A 15,042-nucleotide genomic window follows, 5' to 3' on the forward strand; every position below is an offset into this window, starting at 1 on the left:
CTAATTCACTCACTTTAAGTATATAACACTTAGACTGCTCTCAATAACAGGAATCTGAAAAACCTAACATACTTGCTCTACTCCCAAATATATCTCTAAATATCTATACACACATGTATCTAGTAAACTATATCTACACATTCTGTTTACCAAATAAGCTTTTCTACCTCTAGTGACCAGATAGGTCCATGGCATCAATTACTTTCATCTTAACAAATTTAAAGGAAAAAGGGGAAACAGAGATATTGTACCATGAGGGCCAGACTGAAGGAAATGTTATAGGACAAATAATCCAGTTCTTTTCACAAGTAAGTTTCAAGGAAAAATACTACATGGGATTTAACGAGGCTTAACGGACATTAAAAAAAAATTCAGTGTATGAACCTTATTGGAATTCTCAGTTGAATACTTTTTAAAAAATCAACAGTAAATTTGAAAATTGATGAAATGTTTGGTAATTTTAAAGAAATAATACAGTGCTCGCTTTGGCAGCACGTATACTAAAATTGGAACGATACAGAGAAGATTAGCATGGCCCCTGTGCAAGAATGACACGCAAGTTCGTGAAGCGTTCCATATTTTTAAATGGCTGTGCAGTTCTCTAGGCATCAATTTTAAAGATTATAACTTCACTTTATCACAATCAAACTTCTCAGACATACTTAGAACTATTTGTGGATATTCTTTTCTGTTTAATTTGTATGTGTTTATTCATGTAGTAGTGCTACAATGTTTGAATTGTAGTGGCTTTATAGTAAGTTATATAGCTGCATGCTAATTAACAGATACTCAACTTCTAATAAAATGTATTACTTGTAAAAAAAAAGAAATAATACAAATTATTTTAGGTATGATAATAACATTTCAGTTATGTTTTTAAAGAGAGTCCTGATTTTTTTGGACATAAACTAAATACTAAAATATTTACAGATGAGATTATAAAATGTCTCGAATTTACTTCAAAATAAGCCCAGAGTTGATGGAAAGTAGTTGGCAGAAGAAATGAAAGATTAGTCATGAACTGATAACTGGTGAAGCTGTGGGTATATGGAGGATTCTCATATTAGCTATATTAGTCATTCTATGTGCCTGTGTGTAGGAACTTTTAATAACAAAACTTTTTTTTAATCTTCATTTTCACTCTACTTGAAAAAAGAAAAGCAGGAATGGAAAGCAATAAATCTGAGGGGGAGGTATCTTAAAAAGACAGAGGGCGTCCTGAAGCATACTTGTGAAGTGTCATCCATTTTGGGATTTTGGATTTTTCACCTTAATAATCATCAGCAGTATATTAGCATAATTTCTGTTATCTGATATGAAAGGCAGAACTTTAAATGATGCCCCATAACCTTTTGAGGGTGAGTGGAACCTATGAATATGATGAGCTATCACTCTTGTGATTATGTTATATTATATGGTCAAAGGGAGATTATCTTGGGTGGGCCTGACCAAATCTGATGAGACCTTAAAATCACCCACTTCTCTGGCTGATTGAAGAAGACGCCTAGAAGAAGAAATCAAACATCCTAGAAGAAACCAAACATCCTTGTGTGAACTTCCAGTGTAGGCCCATGTGGCATAAAATGTAGGTTGCCCCTAGGAGCTAAAAGCAGTCTCTGGCCAACAGCTAGGAGTATTCAGTCCTATAGTCACAAGGCAATAAATTCTGCCAACAACCAGAGAGCTTGGAGGAATCCTCTGAACCCCAGATGAGAACTGCAGCCTTGGTTGACCCGTGAGTTTTGCCCTGGAGACACCCTGAGCAGAGAGCCTAGCCACAGCATGCCCAGACTCCTGACCTGGTGGTGTTTTAAGCCGCTAAATTTGTGGTAATTCATTATGCAGCAATAAAACTAATATGTCTGGAAAAGCACCTTATACCCAAATAGGACCTCAAAGTCTACCTCTACACGAGTTTATGATCCCAGTGGCACCAAGTGAGTAGCTAAACATTCAGCAACTTAACATTTAATGCAGTATTTCTCAAAGGATCATGAATCCAAATTTGAGAAACCTTGAGCTACATAATCCCTTATAAATGAAATATTCTTTGTCCAACACACACGGTTAGCTTTACAGGCAAGTTATATACCTGAGTGCTTTTTACAGTGTGAAGTCTTCTACAGGAGAAAAATCCTGCAAAATAATCAAATGGAGCAAGTTTAAAGCAAATTGTGACTAAGCCAAACATATCACCAAAACCTTAGCTTATCATCACATCAGGTATAAAACAGTGCAAAGCTTTCTATCCTTTAATGTCCTAGCTCACAATTAGGAGGTATGAGAAGAATATGAGCCTGATTCCATTACAACAAAATTCCATTATAACAAAGTTTCCCATGGCTCAGGTGGTCCTGAGGAATTATCACAACTACACTTTGTCCATGTTATACATCTATTTATTTAAAGAAAACATTGAGACGTACATGAAGAAAAGAAATAGAAAAGTAAGTCAAAGATATTATCCCCAAGGTCTAAAATTCTGTTTCCAAGGTTTTACTTAGTCTGATTCTTTTTAGCCTTCTTTTTTTGGGGGGGAATAATAGCTTTGTTTCAACATAATTCATACACCATAAAATTCATTCATTTAAAATGTATAGTTTAGGGGGTTTTAGTGTACTTACAAACTGGTAACCATTATAAGTAATTTTAGAACATTTTCATCATCCTTAAAAAAAAAAAACAACCCGTATTCTGCTTTTTTTTGTTTTTAGCTGTCATTCTTTCTTTAACACCATGTCATACTAACAAATTTTTCTCTAGTACTAGAAAACACTGGCCATCTGAGACTCAAAATCAGCATTTAGGGGAGAAAAGAGCTGAGGGTAAAAGATTTGATCTGCAGGAATAACAGATATTGGAACAATTGATTTGGGATTGTAGAGCATTGCTTCCTATAAGTGATGCTGGGAACATTCCTTTGAAAACGTGGACATGATCCAAATAAGCAAAACATGAAATTACTTGCCAGTGAAAAGCAAAGACTCTTTCACTGGGGAGAGTCTTCACCTATTGCACAATGTAATTTGTTTATTTCAGAAGCTGAAGACAGAGGATAATCTGAGCTTTATTTAGTAAAACAAGAGTTCTATATTCCAAAGGGAAAAATCTGGAATTTAAAACAGCATTCTGATATGCTCACACCCAGTATCAAAACATTCTTCACCTGCCAAGTGAATAAACAAATGATGCTTTAAGGTGTCACTTCCATAGCTTATGAGATAGTCCATAAAATGCTCAATATAATATTTTCCCCTTAACTTAGTTATTCACTTGCCTCTGATACGCTTGATAGAAATTTGGATCTAATCTGATTATTCTAAGTAAAATCCAAGTAAACGGAGCCATTTTATTGTGTTTCCCACCTTTGGTAGTTATAACTCGAGACTTTGAAATCCTCCATGATGGCCCATGGCATAGGCCAAGTTAGGAAATTTGCAACAAACAAATCTGCCTCATGTTTACGAAGCCAGAGATGAGTCTGATCGGAAACTCACTCTGAGTGACAAGGCAAGTTTGAGTGCTGCCAAAGCCCAAGTTTTTGAGTCAACTTTTACAGACATTCTTTTTTGAGGGAGAGAAAAAAAGGGGGACATCAGTCTGCTGCTAATCCTTTTCAGAGTTCTTCCCTCACTGCTGATTTGAGATAAACTGTCATTTTTAAAGGCAAATGCCTTTTTCTTTTTTTTTAAGCATTTTGGCGTTTGATAATAACAACAGAGATGATCTTTTCTTTCCCCAAAGCCTCATCTTCTTTATCCACAGATAACTTTACTGACCTACCAACACAGGCTATGGGCTTCAAAGTTGTTTTCCCACTAGCGCTGGTGGGCTTGCCCTGACCCAGCGTCAGTGTCTCACAGAGTCCCCTGTTGTGACCAAGGACATGTCCTTAAACTATGCCTGGCCTCCCAGGCAGTGGTCATGGAAACATGGAGAAGTGACCCTGAAGAGACTAATCCACTGACCTTCACTTTGCTCTAACCAACTACCCAAATAAATAAAAACAGCAGGATAGCTTGGTCTCCCAGATGAATTCCAATTTATCCCTAAATATCCAAGCCTGGTCCAATGTTTAAAATTCCCAGACCATCCAAAATCTGTCACCCGGCTTTCAACTGGGCCCAATTTTGCTCCCCAGGGGACATTTGGCAATGTCTGGAGACATTTTGGTTGTCACAGCTGGGGGAAACTTTGCTACTAGCATCTAGAGGGTAGAGGCCCAGGATGCTAATGAATATCATACATGCACAGCACAATCCCCAACAACAAAGGACCATCCCACCTAAAATGCCTAAAATGCTGAGATGGAGAAACCCTGGATTGGGTCATTTGCCAGCCCAGTGCTGGATAAACGTTTGAAGAGACTCTTATTGCAATTTAATTTAGTTTAAAATGGGGATTGAAGACTCAAATGCCTTCAAGGGCCAAGGAGGTAAAGAAATATCACATAAACAAAGTGGCTGTGTATGAGGCACTAGGGTGCTGTGAGGTCAGTGACAAATTAGAGTGTAAATGCTCAATAAAACCATTCCCTTTTTAAAAATAACACTGTGTTGGCCAAATAAAACATGACTGTTGGCTACACCCATCCTGTGTGGCAATGGTGGTAATCAAATTCTGGTTTAAAGAGATGATCAATTTAAAGAGAACTGGATGGCCACGCAAAGACACCATCTAGCCTCATCCCTTACTTATATCCTACGGAATTTCCTAAGCCCCAGGACTGGAGAACGTGACTAGAAGCTGTTTAGTTAAGGAGATTAGAGATCAGATCTTGAGGGTTTAGCTCCAGCCAAGAACAGGGTCTCAGAAACCTTGCGCTAAGAGCAGAGACCAATGTTGGAAATTCTGAAGGGGAAAAAATAGAGTTCCTCCACACTGATCTCCATTCTAGGGAAACTCAGTGGACATTACATCAATGTTACACAGCGCCATATAAGTGAGGTCATTATGTTAAGATGAAACCATTCTCATAAAATTTTAGAATTTTCACATTGTTTCACAGATGAGGAAACAAAGGCCCAGGAAAGTTTAAAGGAACGGCCAAGATCACGCAAATCTAAACCTAAAATCAAATGGTGTTTCTTTTTCCTCTGTGCAATTGCCAAGCAGCAACCAAAAGGCGAAGGGATTTTATTCAGGGTGTCAAACATTCGTGTCTAAACGCTCGACCAACATAAGTAAGTTATACGTAGATGTTAAACTTAATCAGCATCATCCCCTTTCCCTGTCAGAAAAATCATTAATCCATTTGCCCCAAGTCATTATTTTAGGATCTCTTTTTCATATAACAGAAAAATTTAAAGCAGGTTAAATATTTCCAGCCCTCCTTTCAGATTAAGCTGGAGAGAGGAAAGCCAAGTCAGCAACCGGAGCACAAGGAGAAGGAAGCCCCAATCTGAACATCCCCGTGTGGACACATACTTTCTGTTGGAGGAATTCCTGACCTGTATAAACAAAGGCAATCCAGAGGGAAACAAATGATAAGATAAGTGAAACCCAATAACTCCCTCTGTCCTCCCTTCCACCTACTTCCCCCAACTTGTTCCATCAGAAAAACAATCTGAGCTTGGGAGAATTAAAATGTAAGCCATCCCCTCTCTGCTGCCACACAGCTCCCTATTCTAAGTCGGAGGTTAAGGGGGAAGACCATTTGTAAGGTCGGTGAGTGTGGCTTCCCTGGTATGGAACCTGGCCACAGGGTACCACGGTCTCCCTTTGCCCACAGACAGGTTCCTGGCAAGGAAGTAGGTCACTGGTCCTTCAGACTCAAATTGCAATCCAAGGAGTATAGTAGCAAAAGCTGGGGTATGGAAGAAAGGTACCTTCTGTCACAGGAAAAGAAAAGAAATTGGGTCAAACTAAAAATTTTATATACTTAAAAAAAATTTTTTTTTTACTCACTTCCTTAGCATAAAATATGAAGCAAGGCAGTCTCTTGCCATGGTTCCTGGAACTGTAGTTGGAAGTGTCACCTACTCATTGAGTGTCAAGCCCTAAATGGGTCACAGAAGTTTTCTAGTCCAATCTAATCTCTATTCTTGATTTTAAAAATACAAAAATATAATAACATGCCTTTCATGTACCTTCTGAGGACATAATGAAGTCTTAGCTATCAGCTTCAATTCCAGCAAGATTCATTCCACACCCTCTCTGACTTTTACTCTGAATGACCATTGAGTGCTGAGCAGGGAGGGGGGTGTGGGGAGGAGAACCTCTAATGCAAACTAGATTGCCACACACAAACAGAATGGGAAACAAACAGAAATGTTGTTTCTTTTGCCACCATCATCCTAACTCAAATAGCCACCGCTAACATGGGGTAACTGTGGCAGCATTTTTTTTTAATTCCTAAATCATTTACCTTGGCCAAAACCATGACATTTTCTATATTCAAAATTTCACCAACTTTCAAGAGTAGAGAATGGCAAGGACCTTTAAATGGTCTGATTTGTCCATTTCCTTTAACTTTTTACAATAAGTTTTGTAGTAAATTCTCAGGATTTAGAAGGGTCCCTAGCCTAACCCTCTTGTCACAGAACTGTAGTTTCTAACTTAATTCGTGTCTAGACATTTCACTGCTCAGTTTTACCAAATCTCTACGAATCAAATACAAGTTTAAGCCTAGACACATGTGAACAATCTAACTCACCTGGTGAAGGATGTTGGGCACGATCCTTCACTCTTCTTCCAGGGTGCAAATCTGCAGAATTTTATGGGAGAAGAGTGAAGCCCAGAATGGGCACCAAAACACACACTAATGACTGTGGTCACACCCCCAAGAAAGGGAAGGAAAAGACCAAGGCTGTGTTTTAGGAAGCTGCCCCTAGTCCTGACCCACACTCTTCACAGGAGGACACCTGTCAGAAGCATAAACATAGTTCCTAGGCAAACTGCTGGTGAAGCCCTACCTCTAACTTATGGGGTCTGAAAAAACTAAGACCCTCATCAGTTCATTTTATAATATGGCACCATCTTTTGCCCTTAGTGATGATGGCTATGCACTGATATATCCACAGGGTCTATCCTCCACTGTCTAGTGTCCTTTGTGACCAAGAGCCTGATGAGTTAAAAAAAAAAAAAAGAAAAGAGTTACTAGAATTACAGGTGCAGTTGGTGACTCCAAGACAAGGCAAAGCTAACCCATGCCCTTGACCTGGTTTGTACGTCACTAACAAACTGAGCTTAGCCAATAAGCCAGAATATAAGAACTCATCTCAAAAAACAAAAGATGGGCATCTGTATTGCCCAGACAATGCCCAAAGATCGGATCTAGGCTATCTACACTTGGAAGTCTAAATTCAGACAGTCCATCAGATGGGCAATGTTTGCCAAGCGTACAGAAGGTATTTTTTTCAGAAATGAAGAGGACAAAGACCAGTTTAATACGTGTCCCTAATTGTGTGCCTGGCAGAAGTACAAGGAACCTTCAACTCCGATCCTGGTGCAATTTATAGAACAGAATGAGCTCAGGTTATTACTAAAGGTGAATGACATACTTAGGAAATGTAACAAGACGAATTTAAAAAAGCTTCTGAAACTAATGTCTGTTAAATGAATATTACGTTTGAGCAGCCTAAGGGCTAACAAGTCTTTTGTTTTCATTTTCCTTTCCTGGCAATATGCTGTTAGGGCATAACTTTCCTATTATTTCTCTAAATGACACAGTTTGTGTTTTATTCAATTGTCTTCATTAAATATTGTCAAAGTGGCACAATATCCAGTGTTAAGCCAAAAGTAAAAGATCTATTGTAAGTCAGGAAATCACACCAACTACACTGGAAATTGAACTTGCTTGCCCAGTTTTCCACATTTAATTCACAATAGTGGCTATGGTTTAAAAGAACTGCAATTGTATATTTGGTGCCAAATTTGCTCCACTGTAAAAGTAAGTCTCTCTTCTAAGGTGAGTGAGGAAAAAGCTTATTTTAATGTGTAAGGATACCCAGTATTAGATTACGTGTTTGACTACTACTCAAGTTTTCATTTTCTTTTCAAAAGAGCTTTCACAATTTATGTTAAAAGACAACAGGGAGTTGGGAAGCTAAGAAGTTATGGGAGTCTTAACTCTCAAGACAGGCTTCTGTGGCCCTGTTCTGGGTGAGAAGGGCTTTCTTCAGATAAGGGATTCAACCTAAAGTTATCTCAGTTAACAAGAGGGTCTAATGCTGGACAAACTCCACATAGATTCAGAGATGGCATTTAAGAGCATTTCCTTTTTCGAATAATTTGCCCATCATTCACAAAGCAAAAGGGAGGGAGTTCAAAAATTCTTAACATTCAAATAAACAAATGCAACATTTTAAATCTCATACAACATTTTCTGTTCCAGAAAATCAGACTCTAAGAAACCATTAAGTGAAAAAGCAGTTTTACTCTTAATCAACCCAGCACTTGTTGACCTAGCACTGTTTCAGAATCAAGAGACACAAAGGAAGTTGTGATTCCCCCAACTCAATGGAGAGAAAAGAATAACATATAGGAAAACCAGGGGCAAGGCAATAGTGGCGGGGGGGGGGGGGGGGGGTGTAAAGAACTGGAAGCCTGGGTCCCTAACAGGGTCTGCCAGTTACCAGCTGTGTGACCTGAACTCGGTGAGTTCCTTAAGTTCTTCGTGCCTCAGTTTCCTCAGCTGTAAAATAGTGATAACAGTACCTACCTCATGCAGCTGTCGAGGAGTCTATAGTTAAGCTCATGTAAAGTATTAGGAACGGCCTGACCCAAGTTTAGCACCTCACATCCCTTGACTGTTAGTATCACATTAGGTATGAGTGTTTGTTTGCATGGTCAGGCTGAGGGCGCCAAGGAGCAAGGAGCCAGGCGTGGTGGCGAAAGCGGAGGGACAGGCAGGGAAGGCTTCCCAGAAGCTATGGCACTCAAGCTGGATCTGAGAGCACAAGGAGAATTCAGATGCTCAGAAGACTGCTCATTCCAGATGAAGGGAGCCATTACTGCAGAAAGTCACAGATAGGGGTAAAAACCAGGTGTGCTTAAACATCAGCAGGGAAAATAAGCTCACCAAGGCTGAGGGTATATTTGGTAACCTCAGATTAATGGATTAATGGGCAGGGGAGGGGGGGTGCTCAGGCTCTGTGTGCTTGTTGCTATGCTCCTAGGACTTAACATTTAAATCACTTTTAGATATGTGTACTATGAATGCAAACTCACTCTGAAATGCTCATTTCTCTGTTTTTGGAACAGTGGAAAGGATGCCAGAAAATACAAAGGTAAATGTGTTTTTTTTGCTGTGGAAATAGTCTGCTCAAGTGGAATGTAGGTCACCAAAATCAACTTGCATCTCATCGTCATCTGTCCCTCTTTCAGTGGAGGCAGTAAGTAGTAGCCTGAAGGAAGGGGGAGGAGCGGCACTTCAGATCCATCCTTCAATTCCAATCTCTATCAGCCACTCAGCCACTCCAAGCACAACCCTCAACAGAGGTATCCTAGGACAGCCCCAGCCTGCCCCCCCACCCAGCCCTGCCAATCTACAGAAAAAGCCCTACTTACCAAGTTCTGAAATATTACCTGTGCTAGCAGTTGCCTCTAAACCAAGCTCTCAGGGAAACCACTATCATCTGATGCGGTAAGCGTTTAAGATATACATTCACTTAAAAGATTCCTTCCATTACCAAGTTAGAAATTATGGTGCCAAAATAAGTGACAGTAGTCCACATTCCTTGTCCAAAGAAGAAAAATCACAAAACAGAAGAATTTTCATTTTGACTGGTGCCCCCTCTAGAGATTCAACTAGTTTGCTAACCTAAGTTGGCAAAGTTGCTTTGTTTCCTGAAATGTAAGGATAGACTTAACACTTGGAAATACCAGGAACATGACACGAAGCCAGGGAGGGCCCCACAGAAGTTACAGGCTCTGTGATTATTTCCTGAGCCAAACACCTAAGGCTCTCAGTGGTACCAAACTTTGTTGGAAAAGCTTGTTTCCCCTGATCCAACAGCTGTAAGTTTTTAAGTAATTTAACAGAAGACCTCAAGATTCTCAAGCCAAAGCCACTCTTTATACTATCCCCCAAATATTTACAAAGTGAAACACTTTCAGTCTTAACTATGTTTTGTTTGTAAACACCTTATTTGTTCTGATGACCACAGTATCAACACTAAAAGCAGCCTTTTAAACAAAGTAGCTCAAATAAAACCACACGCAGACACACAAATTCTTAACACCCAGAGGCATGTCCACAAAGCAAGAAAGCCAGGGTTCAAATTCCTTGGCACCTTTTCACTGAGCTCCTGTAAGCACCACCCAAGGACATGACCCACTGCACCCTCTTTACTATCACACCTCCTCACTAATTCACACTACGGAAAACCCACAGAATGCAACTTACTGCATGATAACTGAATGCTACAAATATTGGACAAATGTCTTTTACCCTGTTCCCCTCTCACATCAGCCAGCCTGAACAACTTACCCCTGTTTATAGAACAACCCCACCCCAAATGAGAGAGCTATTGCCCACTCTTCTACCCACATGGTGCCTCTGGGGCCACTGGCAGCCTGGCAAAAGTCCCTAGGTATCTTGGCCTTGGTCTCTCTCTCCCTGTTCCCGTCATTTAGCTCCTGGGAAAGTTATCTGGGCCAAGGACAGTACAACAGAGAGAAATCTAGAAATGTCTGGTTTGGGGTAATAAGAATTATATAAAGAATTAATTATAGGGGGAAAAAGTCTCTGTGAGTGAATATATTCCAAAAGCAAATAGTTACAATTTGACTATTTCAAACACATGGAAGGTCGTTTATACCTCGTCACATGCTACACAGGAGTTTTGATTTATGCTGAGATGAAACTGCTTGACAGAAAACTAAGAGGACTATTACAACTGATGACAAAACTATCAGTGGAAAGAATATAGATCTTGGATCTCCAATCATGGTTCTACTAGTCAGTAGTGATTCAACAAATATTTATAAAATACCTACCAATGGCCAAACACTGCTTTAAATGCTGGATAGACAGGGATAGACAAGACAAAGACTGCTCTCAAAGACCTTCACGGAGTGGGAAAAACCCACACACATTGGAATTATTATCAGAATTATAGGCAGTCGGAAGTAAGGAGATAACTGAAGGAGATTTCAGTCAGTGCTAACTTCTATGACAAAAATTGTGAGTGAAATTTCTGATCCTGTTTCCTCGTGGGGATGTAACCACCTACTTAAAACAAGATGATGAATGTCAACCGCCTGGCACACAGCAACCCCAAGCATTTACCTGCACACGAATGTATACGCATAGATGCTAGCAGATATACACCTTCCCCCCTTAATTGCAATGTCTGTGATAATCCACTTTGGTATGAAATGAAAGCAGAAGGTAGGCAAAATGTTTGCATAATTCAATTACTCTTAATGCAATTAAATTACAAATAACTGCATTCAACAAGAATCTATAAAAAGTCAAAATCTAAACAATTCTACAATAAAAGGATAAAAAGAAGTCCAGATACTGGGATAATAGTAGTAGTAGAACTAATATTATAAATACTAATACAGCTGCCTTGCCCACTTTGAGGGATTACCATGAAAAGTCGGGCTATTTTGCCATACAAGTAAGGCTCAGAGATATTAGCCCGATATCAGTGTCAGAAGCTGGGCTTAAACTCTCATCTTCAGATTTCTTTGAGAAAAATAAAAGACAATGAACAACTCCTTCTTAGAGTCACAAGATTTTATACTGAAAATCAACTTTAGGAAAACTGCTGTGCCCCTCTTCCCACATCACCAACGACTGAGGTCCCCAGAGGCAGAGGGTTCACCCCAGAATGGGGAACCCAGTAATGACAGAGCGAGAGCAGGACCCAGGCTTCCTAGATCCCAACCCTCTCAAGGATCTGCAACCTCTAGACGGGTCTTTAGATTTCATGAGAACCACAAGGGATAGCCATGACTTCCAGAATTCAATTTCAGTTATTACTTGTCCCTAAAAACTTCCAGTGAATTGCACCTCGGGCAAATTGAGGACATTTACTGGTGGCCAGGGAGCTCTCTTCACACATAACAGAGGAGAACTCCCTCCTGGAGAAAGCTGCCTACAGCACTATAATATACGTTATTAGGAAAATGTATGTTTTCATTTTTTTGAAATGAGAGATCAGCCTGAAAGGAGAGAGATCTTTTGATTGTAATTTTCAGAGTTTGCCTCAGTACAAAGGCTCTTAACAGCTTTTTCTGGGGAGGGAGGTGGAGAGACCAGGTATGGGGACGCGACAGGGAAGGGGGTCCAAAAATTGTGTCCAAGCTATTTACAAGAGAATGGAGAGAGCCCGGGGCTGTGAAACCGGTGACTAGGAGAGAACAGCTGGGCCCAGGGAGAGCATCTAACCACACCTACTGGCCACGCCCTCCCAGCTGCCCGCAGAGCCACACTGAATTGAAACAGCAGTGGGAGCAGTTAAGATTCCGACGGCAGGAGTCGCCATGGCAACGGGATTCATCTTGCAGGCAAACCCCACTACAATTCACTAGGTCCTTCTCGAGCCTCAAGAAACTACCAACTCAAGAGGAGCAAAACGGTCACGGGTGGCATTTACTCTTGATGCTCTCCTGCGGGTGAAGATGGGAGGCGGGGTGGGGAACGGGGGTTGAAGTATATTCTATTCCTGGGTCCCCTAAAATACTTTATGGACGCAAGAGACAGAACACTCCAACCGCAGGCTGCGATTAACTTGAGAACAGAGCCTTTAGCACGGGTTTGATGAACAAGTAAGAGAACGGATAAGAGTGCTAGGGAAAGGAAATCCAGAGGACTTTATAGAGTTCTCGGGCGCCGCGCACGTCTCCAAGCGGATCACAAGCAGTTGGATTTTCACCACCAGCTGGGAAAAGCGATTACCCAGCTCTCCTGCCCCGCTGCGAGTCGTATCGCTAGATTATTCGACACTCCCTACCGCTTTACCACGTCCCAGCCCAGCGCTCCGAGCAGATGCTTTGTCCCAGCTCAGGTGTTCTTTGTCGAGGGAACCATCAGTGCAAGGGGCACCAAGATGCGCCCTACCCAGAGGGACGGGAGGCGGGAGCGCTCTTTGGCGCCTCGAACCCGGTCCGCAGGCTGCGAGGCCGCCCCTCGCTGCTGTCCGCCAACACCCCTCACTCCTTCCGCAAGGCGGCTTTCCCTCCTCTTTCTGGTTTGAGACCTTTAGCTTCCAACTTTGCCTAAATTACAGTCACCCCATCCCTTTCGAATGAGTCTTGAGGTGAGGGTGCCCGGGATGGTGGGGGTTCTGCTGGGACGCGAACGAGTAAACGAGTCCCTCCTCTTCGGTCTACACCTCCGAGTCTACCAAGCCTGCCTCGGGATTGTCCCTCCCGGAGCCTCCCGGACCAGCAGCTCCCGACAGCAGCAGTGCCCTCAGCACTCAGCCAAGGCCACGACCCCCAGCGCCCCAGCCCCGGGGTGTCAGCAGCAAGGCGGCGAGTGGTACCCTGCCGGCTCTCTTGCCATCCGAGCACCTCAGAAAGAAAGAAGGGAGGCACCCCCGTCCTCGGGGGCGCCTTCCCCCGGTCTCGCCTTGCTTTGCACCGCGCTTGCAGCCATTTTCCCAAACCCTGCTTGGCAGCCGGGAACTGTCTAGGTTCTGTTCCCACCCAGACTCAACCTGAAGGACGGGTTTAATATTTACCTACTGGCCCCGGAGCTCCGGGGAGGCAGCGGGAGGGCGCGCCGCTAACCCAGCACCGGGCCCGAGGAAGCACGCCCACCCCCGCGCCACCTCCTGGTGCCACTTAATGAAGGAGTGCGGCGGGCGACGCGGAACGTCCCCCTTACCTGAGCAGCCCCCGCATGCTGAAAAGGCGGCTCTGCGCTCCGGGTACAATGGGATCCGGTTAAACAGTTTCCTTCACAGCCGCTCGTAGGTTACCAACTCGCAGGTGACATCACCCTCTCCTCGCCTGATAGGATACAATGCGGCGCTCACTGCGCATGTACTCCCGGGCAGGGCCCGCACACTCCTGGGAGCTGTAGTTCACATTCCACAAGCAGAGCCTGGGTAGCTACGCTACTGAGGGTGTTGAAACTACACTTCCCGACGCATTCCTGGGCCTCTTCGTCCCCGCCCCAGCCCCGCCCCCACCGCGACCCGCCCCCTCCCCGCCCTCCAGCCTTGCAGTGTTAGTGTTGGTCTTTCAAAAACCGAGCTGCGCACTCAGCGGGCGGGCGTGGGGGCAAGCACCCTTCGGTCATGCCCTTTGACTTGACCTCCACTCGGTCCCATGCGGGCTCTGAGGGACCAGAGGGGTCCGGGGCTAGTGTGCACCAGCCAGGCAGCTCTGACCAACCGGGCTCTGCTGGCCCCAGCTGGAAAGAGAAGATGAAGCCTTTCATTGCCTTCCCTACGCGTAGCAACTAATTAATAGGATGCATTGGTTTTATGGGTTAAATACGGTCCTGGAATTCCCCCACGTCCCGGAGGATGAGGGACGCCGACTCCGAAGGAGAGGAATCCCCCTTTGCCCCACTTGGTCCAAATTACCCTTCTGTCTTCTCTTTCCTTCTCCCATTTAATGGAGTCAGGGTGACCAGCCAGAACTCGGAGAATAGCTTAGTCGGCTGAGCTGACCGAATAACGGAGGGTGTCACTAATAAAAATGCAGTGTAACAGACTAGATAGTTGCCTCAACCCTCCGTCCGGGAGCCAGCTGCTGCTGCAGAGATAATACTATCGCGCAGCCATGCTTTTGTTCTTCCCTGCAGCAGACTTCCCGCTCTCATGGCTCTCAACTCCCAGGAAGACAACATCCTTGCCTAAAGTTTTAATAAATGACGTATATGCATACATGTACTTTTAAATCCACAACACCCTCCTCTCAATTTACATACCTCACTCTCACTCAAGTTTTTTAAATGACCTAAACCAAAAAACACTGTGCTGTTCAAGAAGAGCTGTGATAGTAATACACCTAAATGTTTAAAGGTAAGCAAAAGGTGTGTAGCAGAATTCTGAACCTTCAGGAAAATTTTATTTTTAATATGTAAAAATTTTGCGTGGCACTTTTCATTAGTCAATGAGTACCAAATATTAG

The 15,042-nt window shown here is 42.8% G+C and overlaps 1 protein-coding gene across 1 annotated transcript in view; it reads right to left on the reverse strand.

The window, feature by feature from the left end:
• The window catches only part of DAAM1 (dishevelled associated activator of morphogenesis 1), a 179,173-nt gene extending 165,276 nt beyond the window's left edge, over positions 1 to 13,897 (reverse strand). The window contains exon 1 of the mRNA XM_082647226.1: positions 13,787 to 13,897. The gene's annotated coding sequence lies outside the window, so the exon portion shown is untranslated. The remainder of the gene's footprint in view (positions 1 to 13,786) is intronic.
• Between the last annotated feature and the right edge of the window lie 1,145 nt (positions 13,898 to 15,042).

This window comes from Grampus griseus (assembly GCF_964374135.1).
Source record: "Grampus griseus genome assembly, chromosome: 2".
NCBI classification, from domain to species: domain Eukaryota; kingdom Metazoa; phylum Chordata; class Mammalia; order Artiodactyla; family Delphinidae; genus Grampus; species Grampus griseus.